Below are 9,170 nucleotides of genomic sequence, written 5' to 3'. Positions count from 1 at the left end.
GCAACCCGCAGCGGGGCGACGCCAGGTCGTTGGTATGGCATTACCACCCAACCAGCAGCCCTGGAACAGCGGTACTCTGCTTGGCTGTGACAGTGTTCACAAGCATACAGAGAACCAGACAGTCACATGGTGGTCATGAAAACAGTACAGTACATGAGAGGCTTGTCTGTGTGCAGCACAGCCTCCACATAGACACACACACACCTGCTCACCCCCGCCGCGCCATCCACCAGCAGCAGGAGGGAGTTGGTAAGGGCGAGAGTCTGGTGGAGCGGGTGGAGGCGGTGTGGGGCGCGGCGGCTCACCACAATGAGCCTCGTGGCCCACACCAGCAGGCGACCCTCACGGGCCTGTTGGGCGAAGGCGGCCAGGAAGACTGGGTTGTCACTCACCACCACCACCACGACCATCCACGATGCCACCCGCACCTATCCGAAAACCACACGGCCCAGGACACAAGGTGGGAATGAAGTAGCCGTAATGATGCTAATACCAATAATAATATCACCAACACTAATACCAGCAGCACCACCATTATCATAACATAAGAGCAATTGTAGCGACAGAAACACACCAGCCTCCCCTCAAGTCCTACCTGACGGGCATGCGTGACCACCTGGGAGAGCTGCGACCCATTCGTGGCCTCCTCAAACACCGCCACGCCTCGAAAGGCCCCGATGAATGTTTCTACTCCAATCTAGAATAATTATCATTGTTTCATCAAGCCAGTATTCATTGAACCCTAAGATTTAAAACTATCTCATCCACAAACGACAAAACGCAAAGCCTCACCATCAATCTGTTTTCTGCAATAATGATGAGAGACGAGTCACCTTCTGATGACGCCAGCAGAACGTTTCTCACCGCCGTGGTCGCGTCAGCATCCCAGCTGTCCTTCACGGCTGTGTCCAGGTGACAGCACGGCTGTTATTGTGATACTTATGCCGATATCTGAAGTACTGACACATATGGTCAAGAGAAAGTGTCACATTCAAACAATATTTCATTTTCAAGGTAAAAATCTTAAATTCAAGCAACAAGGCAATAGAGACTAACCCGAAGTACCCTCCAACGAAGCCATGAATGCCAGCACAAGCCAGGACACTGAGGACAACCAAATACAGAAGGGGGCCAAAAACTCCATATCGTGGCTGGCGAAGAGGATAAAAACACTCATTAGTGACATTGGGCAATATGCACAAAATTATGTAATACGTTTTACGTTGCTGCTGTAGACTAAATCTTCCTGATAAGGAAGTTCAGCTATAATCTGTAGTTTATCTCTACTTTTATTCCGAACTTTTTTTTTCTTTTTTATTATTATTATTATTATTATTCATATGTCGCTGTACTATTCCCTACACATTCCCAGACCATCACTAATGATGAAGGTGACGCAGGAGCAGTAACTCAAGCAAAACTCTAGGATAGGTTTGTCTGTCCGGTAACTCTCGCTGATAATTTTATTTAGGGAAGTAATTAAAGAATATATCTATTTATAAATTTTATATATATATATATATATATATATATATATATATATATATATATATATATATATATATATATATATATATATATATATATATATATATATATATATATATATATATATATATATATATATATATATATATATATATATATATATATATATATATATATATATATAATTACTTATTTATTTCATTGAAAGTGGTAGTTATAACCTTGAAAATATCCCTTCACTGTTGCTGCCGATGCAGAATTTCAAACACACCATAAACTTTTTTTCTTAATAATTAAATTCATGCTAGAGTTCCATAAATACTCTGATAGAACACTTCAGGATCAAGGAAGAGAGTTTTGGTAAAGGCGTATGGCGGTGATTTCATGGGAACAGTATTCAACCAATGAAGTAACAGTGCTTTTTCAGTGACGGAGAGGTTTCCTTCCGTCATGCTTGGGGTGAGATTCCCATCACCGTGTGCAACCGGAGCTCTGCAGCGCCTCTGACTCCGGATTGGCTTGTGGAGGCGTCCACATTTCTCCCACCAGCACAGCCAGCGCCGCACCGTATATGGACTCCTGCCAGACCGCCGTGCAATTGACCTCAGGGAGAGACCTGAAGAATGCAGCCACAAGAACCTTAATCGCTCGTAGAAACATGTTTCTTTTCGGAGATGGGACGGCATTTTCTCCAGTAACTATCATAAGTATATGTTGCTGTTATACTAAAGTCACAACCGAAATCACTATAACGCGAGTATTCCAGCCCCCATCACCTGCCGCTGGAAGCCTCCCTGCAGGCCGGTGGCGTCACTAAGCGAAGACCCCAGGCGGAGGTGTGGTGCGGAGGAGCGACTCTGTCCACGGCAGGAGGCAGGAAGGGCCCAAGTGAACCTCGACATGCGGCAGCACCATCTTATATAATGCAGCACCGCATGCACCTCCCAGAATGTCACAGCCACTCGGTACATAATTATGTGTCGTATATTACACATGATGTTGGCAATACTAACATGTGTGACGATGAGGAGGAGGAAACAAGGAATACAAATTAATACAAAGGAAGACCAAACAGCAACAGACCCTGACGTCCTTACAAGGCTGTCTGGATAACTAGTCTACCCTAACTATTAGTGAGAGAGAGAGAGAGAGAGAGAGAGAGAGAGAGAGAGAGAGAGAGAGAGAGAGGATAGTACAGAAGGTTCCTCCCCACCCCCAATCCTTCTAACCGAAGCTGGCAGGAAAAAGGAAATGGTACCATGTTGTTTAGAAAAACAACATGGAATTTTAGAGGAAAGTAGAGAGATGAGGTTTACTTCTACTACATACAACCTACTCGTACATGCAATCCTAATATTTCGGAGAATAGATTTAGTTCTTTAAGGCGTTCCTCGTAGGGTTTATTGCGAAGCCTTGGGATAATTTTTGTTACTCTGAGTTGTATTTTTTCTAATTTCTTGATATTCTTTTTGCAGTAAGGTGAGCAAAACTGTACGTTATATTCAAGATGTGGACGTATGAGTGAGTTGTACAAGGTCAAAATGATTTTCTCTGATTTAAATGTGAAAGATCTTCCTATGAAGCCTATTAGTTTATTGTCATTTTTGACGACTTCGGTGTAATGTTTGCTTGGTTTAAGATCTTTTGACTCTAAAACTCCCAGATCTTTTTCGGCATCCACACTTTTGATGGGAGTGTTACTCATTTTAAAATTATCTTGTGGATTACTGTTTCCAGTATGCAATACGTGGCATTTATCAAAATTAAAGTTCATAAGCCCCTTTTCTGACCATTTAATGAGATTGTCTATGTCTTTTTGCAAAACTTGACGTTGGTTTGGTGAGTCAGTCTTGTTAGTATCATCAGCGAATTTTGACAAATTACCTATGATCCCTTCGTCCATGTCAATCATATATATTATGAGGAGAATTGGCCCTAAGACTGATCCTTGAGGAACGCCACTATTTACACTGATCCAGTTTGAAAAATTACCATTAATTATTACTCACTGTTTGCGGTCTGTCAATCAACAGTCTATCCACGCAGCGAGGTCACCTGATATGCAGTGAGCTTTAAGTTTATGTAAGAGGTGCTTATGGGGAACTTTATCAAATGCCTTTTGGAAATCAAAATACACTATATCCACTATCCTGGTATTATCATACATATTATACACGTCGTGAAAAAAAAAGTCCAGTAAATTCGTTAAACATGAACGTTTATTTTTAAATCCATGTTGAGCGTCCTTTATGAAATCATTATTTTCAAGGAACTTTACCGTTTTATCCCGTATCATTGATTCCATAAGCTTACCAACTATAGATGTGAGGCTTATGGGACGGTAATTATGAGGTTGAGATTTATCTCTTATATATATATATATATATATATATATATATATATATATATATATATATATATATATATATATATATATATATATATATATATATATATATATATATATATATATATATATATATATATATGCAGCATCAACTAGTTTCCAATCATCTAGGACTTGTCGAGTGTTCAATGATTTATTGAATAATATTGATAGAGGCTTTGCAAGCTCGTTTTTAGCCTATTTCAATATTCGTGGGGAAATTTTATCTGGTCCTGATTTTTTTTTTTTTTTTTTCATTAATCGCGTCTAAAATTTTTTTTTTCCTGGAAAGTACACGTGCTCAAAAAGGTGTTATTTACGGGTTGAGTGGGTGGTAGATATTCAGAATGTTTTTCATTGGTGAATATGGATGCAAAGCAGTCGTTTGGATTCTCAGCCATTTGGATTTCGTTGACAGTGTGCCATTTTTCAAGACAAGAAGGCCAATTGTAGAGGTTAATACTTTTTTTCTTTCTAATGTATTTGAAGAATTTCTTAGGACTTGTTTTACATTCATTAGCAATGTGAAGTTCAAAGTTTTTCTTACAGTTTCTTACAGTTTCTTTTAAGTCTTTTTTACAATGACGCCGCAATCAATCATGTTCTGCTTTGCCATCGTTATTTTTAGTCAGTTTGTATTTGTGATACGCACGTTTTTTGGCTGAGAGGCTGTTTCTGATGACCGCTTTCCACCATTTGGGTTTATCGTTAACGGTTGTTCGCTTATTTTTCATTGGAACAGATTTTTCAAGAGTTTCGTTAAGTTTTGAAGTGAATGTCTTCCACGTTAATGTTAGTATTTTCTAAGATTACATTCCAGTCAAAGTTGGCCAGAATATTTCTTAATTTATTAAAATTTGCCATTGAATAGTCAGGTACCTTTTCTCTACTTCCCTTTGCTGTTGATTCATTAATATCCATATTCATTAATATCCATACTGAACGTAATCACCCGGTGGTCACTGGTGCTGAATACTGATTTCTAAATTACTAACGATGTTTTCATTTGTCATTAAAACAAGGTCTAAGATATTTTCACCTCTTGCTGGATGCGTTACTAGTTGGTCTAGACTTCTTTCCTGTACGTCATAACCCGAATGCGAATTTAATAGATCGCTCCATCTGTGAACTGGTAAATTAAAGTTTCCCACAATAATTGACTCATTTTGGTGGTAAATTGCTGCTATTTGCTCATAAAGTTGGTTATCTATAGTTTGAGTCTGACTTGGCGGTCGGTAAATAATACCAATTACAAATTTGTGAGATTTAAAGTTGAGTTGAATGTAGGAGGCATTTATGTTATCTATTTTTGCTGTAAGTTTTTTTGATAAGGTGGAGACCAGACTTAACGTAGAGGAGCACACCACTTCCTTCTCTGCACTTTCTTTCACAGCTGAACAGAGTGTATCATGGAACCGCAAATTCAGCTAAGAAATCTGTGTTTGATGTATTAATCTAGGATTCTGTTACTCCGATGACATCGTGTTCCTCAATGTACACGATCTCTTCTAAATCATGAAAATTTATTTCTCAAAACTACGTGCATTGACATAACAAGACTTGAGACTCTCGCGAACAGATGGGGGACTTTCATCATTAATTACTACGCTGTCTTTCGAGGTTCCTGCCGACTCGCGCTTTTTGATGTATAATCATTTAACGGATCGTGAAAGAGGCGTCCAAGTCTTGCTGACCCTATTGAATTCAAGTGTAATCCATCGTTTCTGAAAAGAGTTCCCTGGTTAAAGAAGTTGTTCCACAAATTTTTACACTGAACGCCTTCCTCTCTGCATAGATTGATGAGCCTCGAATTCGTACAGAACGTTATCATAGAATGATTTACCCATATCAATTCTAGGAAGGATACCGAAAATGATTTTTTTTTTCTTTTTTATTTATATTTCCGGATCATCTCTCGGTACCTTTCTAAAAGAGCCTCTGATCTTGTCTTCTTAAGTTGTTTATTCCCACGTGGATGAGGAACAGGGTATTTTGGCTCGCATCTTTTGTGACGTCACTGAAAGCACCAGTTATGTCATCCAGGTGCCTTCCGTGTAAACAGTGCCTCTTATGACGGGTTGTGGCACGAGAACAAAATTCTGTCACTTATTCCCGGACAATCGAGTCACCAATATCCTCGTGTCCTCATTTTCATCATTTAATTCCCAAAAGGAGGAGGAGGAGGAGGAAAAAAATTATGACGACGAGTTTTCTTTTTGTTTCAGATTAGTGAAATCTATGAGTCATTCCGTTTTGACAAAATGGACAGAACCGTTTATAGAGGGTTTAGTAATCAAGGATCTACGAGGCCTTGGTGGAGGCACTAGTAGAGAACATCCCTCCCTACGGTTAAGAGATGGCCTGCTCAGTTTAAACAAGAAGAAAGCTTGGAAAATGGTCCTCGGTCATCGTCACTACAGGAAACCACTTACAAAATCTATAACACGGTTCTAGAAGATTAACGAATAACAGAGCGTTACATTACCACAGAGCCGGGCATCTCACAGGAATGTGCCCATTGTAGTGGTTGGATTATTCCGTGGTTTTCAGCCGTGGGAGCGCGCCCCCGAGGACACTCTCCGGTGGGGTAGCAGGGGGGGGGAGAGCGAGCAAAGGACGGGAGGGGAAAAATCACGGAAAATCACGGATTTACTGGCTATTAGTACAAAGGAGATACAGCAAAGTCTATCTATCTATCTATCCATCTATCTGATTCTATCTATCTATCTAAGGCAGTGGTTCCCAAACTGTGGGTTATGGCCCACGGGGGGGACCATACAGCAAAATTTTGGGGACCATAAGCTGAGGCTATGTACATATAAAAATCTCAAGGCCCACCCTACTAGAACAACAATATGAGGTGGAATGAATAAAATTACAGGTATTGCCGGAGTTCTTTTCAAAATGGACCTAAATAAATGTAAGACTACAAACAGTCACTATAGTCACGAGATGTGGATTGGTGGGAAGAGAGGGGGGGCGGCCCATGGATGAGGATCATATATGAAAAGTGGGTAAAGATCAGAAAAAGTTTGGGAACCACTGATCTAAGATGACATAGTTGGGGAGGGGGTTTAGTGGGCGGCGCAGGGAGAAGGGGGGCCCCTATTACATTGAACCAGCTTTGGGGGGGAACTCAGCTTGCAAAAAGTTGAGAACTCCTGCCATAATCCATACTGAACTTCGAATGCCCAATGTTTCGAATGATCCGAACAGAAGTGGGTTCAGATCATTTAAGTGACAATCTTGCTTTTCTAGAGATTCTGAAATATTTCCTAGGCGACTCGTGACCGCGGATGCACCGGTTCCACCCAGAGATGAAAGAACATTTAAAACAGCGAAGACACTCTTGATCCCCAGCACCAAAGGAACCCAACTGAGTGATGCCTGCAGGAAAGGTGATAGCTTCCCTTTTGAGGATGTTGGAGTGCTTGCGATGCATTACCTGGAAAAGTCTCAAACAGAAAAGTCTTTCATCATAACAGTGTCCCAGCTTGCAGGTTACTTTTCTGACACTCACCCAACAGTATTCATTTAATCTGCCATCTTCATATTATTGTCTATCCTTCAAGATTTGAAATTGGAAAAAAAAAAAAAAGAAGAGGAAGTCAGTTTTGAGAGAGAGAGAGAGAGAGAGAGAGAGAGAGAGAGAGAGAGAGAGAGAGAGAGAGAGAGAGAAAGAGAGAGAATCAGTACCGTGTCAGGTAGGAGAGTCTCACCGAGAATTAATTTATAAAGAAGGGACAGAAGGACCTTCCGAATCTATATTATAAGAAATTATGACTGAAACTTTTTTTTTTCTTTTTGTCATAACAGTAACGCTTTGACAGCTACCAAATTATTCCTACGGTTTAGTCGTGTCAGCGCTCTGAGTGAACTTCACACGCAAAGTAGCATAGTTGGGTAATGAAAAGTTTACTTGAGAAAAAACAAAGGAAATAAGACAAGCTGCAAGAAACTGTCAGGCCTTCACGTGGCAGTCCATGTATGAAACGTACCTACCTATTTCCATCTAAGATCCTCATCCATAAATTTGTCTAATCTTCTTTCAAAACTCCCTAATGACTCAACATTATATATATATATATATATATATATATATATATATATATATATATATATATATATATATATATATATATATATATATATATATATATATATATATATATATATATATATATATTCAACGTGGAACTGCCGCCGCTTGTCAGTACCCTGTTGAAAGCTAGCTCGAGGGACTTTTAAATATATATATATATATATATATATATATATATATATATATATATATATATATATATATATATATATATATATATATATATATATATATATATATATATATATATATATATATATATATATATATACTCGTATATATATATATATTCAACATGGAACTGCCGCCGCTTGTCAGTACACTGTTAAAAGCTGGGTCGAGGGATTTTTGGTGCCTTGAAATGCTGACAGCAGAAATAGTGGCGGGTTAACAGCACTTAGTACATGAATTATATACAGGGTGTAATACAAGTTTCTGCGGATATTGCCAGAAGTAAAGGCACAAGTTATTCTAAATGGAAAATGTTCTATGCACACATGCATTCTGAAGCGTCGTTTAGCCGTGGCATGAAATTCAATTGTGGCTTGGCGACAGATACAACGGCTGAGTCAGGTGGGTGCCCATGGCGAGGATCTGAAATTGTGAATAATTCAGTCAAGTTTTTGAGCTTTACAGTATCCCATGACGAGACGAGTGACAACAATGGACAAATACCGATTACCGATAAACATTACACAATGATAGTATGGATGTAATAAATGACAAATAAAATAATGGACTGCGTAGCACCAGGCACTGTCCGGGCAGAGAGTGGGAAAGAGTGAGCCTAGCGACAAATCAGTTGATTGTTAGTCAGATCACAGTTTCCCTCCGAGACCGTGACAGTGAATAAGTTCAGATTGTATTACATAACTTTAAGTAATGTAGAGTGTGTGGAAAGGGTGTTTTTCCGCCATGGTTACCCGCCTGGCCCGGCTGTTGTATCTGTAGACAGGCTACACTTGAATTTCATACCACGGCTAAATAACGCCTCAAAATGTATATGTGCACAGAATATTTTCAACTTAGAATAACCTGTACTTTCACCTTTGGCAATATCCGCAGAAACTCGTGTTACATCCTGTATTCATGTACTGGCAAGGGAAACTCAATTTACAGCAAAGAATGATGCATGGCAAAATACGTTAGAGTGCAAGTATCTATAAAAACAACTAGATAATATGATTTTTTTTT

The 9,170-nt window shown here is 39.3% G+C and overlaps 1 long non-coding RNA gene across 1 annotated transcript in view; it reads right to left on the bottom strand.

Moving 5' to 3' along the window:
* The window catches only part of LOC135106515 (uncharacterized), a 2,267-nt gene extending 814 nt beyond the window's left edge, over window positions 1-1,453 (bottom strand). The window contains exons 1-2 of the long non-coding RNA XR_010271339.1: window positions 596-1,453; window positions 1-428 (exon numbers count right to left, since the gene is read on the bottom strand). The exon at window positions 1-428 is cut by the window's left edge and continues 814 nt beyond it. This is a non-coding gene — a long non-coding RNA (uncharacterized LOC135106515). The remainder of the gene's footprint in view (window positions 429-595) is intronic.
* Between the last annotated feature and the right edge of the window lie 7,717 nt (window positions 1,454-9,170).

This window comes from Scylla paramamosain, chromosome 2 (assembly GCF_035594125.1).
Source record: "Scylla paramamosain isolate STU-SP2022 chromosome 2, ASM3559412v1, whole genome shotgun sequence".
NCBI lineage: Eukaryota > Metazoa > Arthropoda > Malacostraca > Decapoda > Portunidae > Scylla > Scylla paramamosain.
The sequence above is the reverse complement of the archived record's forward strand: the minus strand, read 5'-3'. Positions and strand labels throughout refer to the sequence as shown.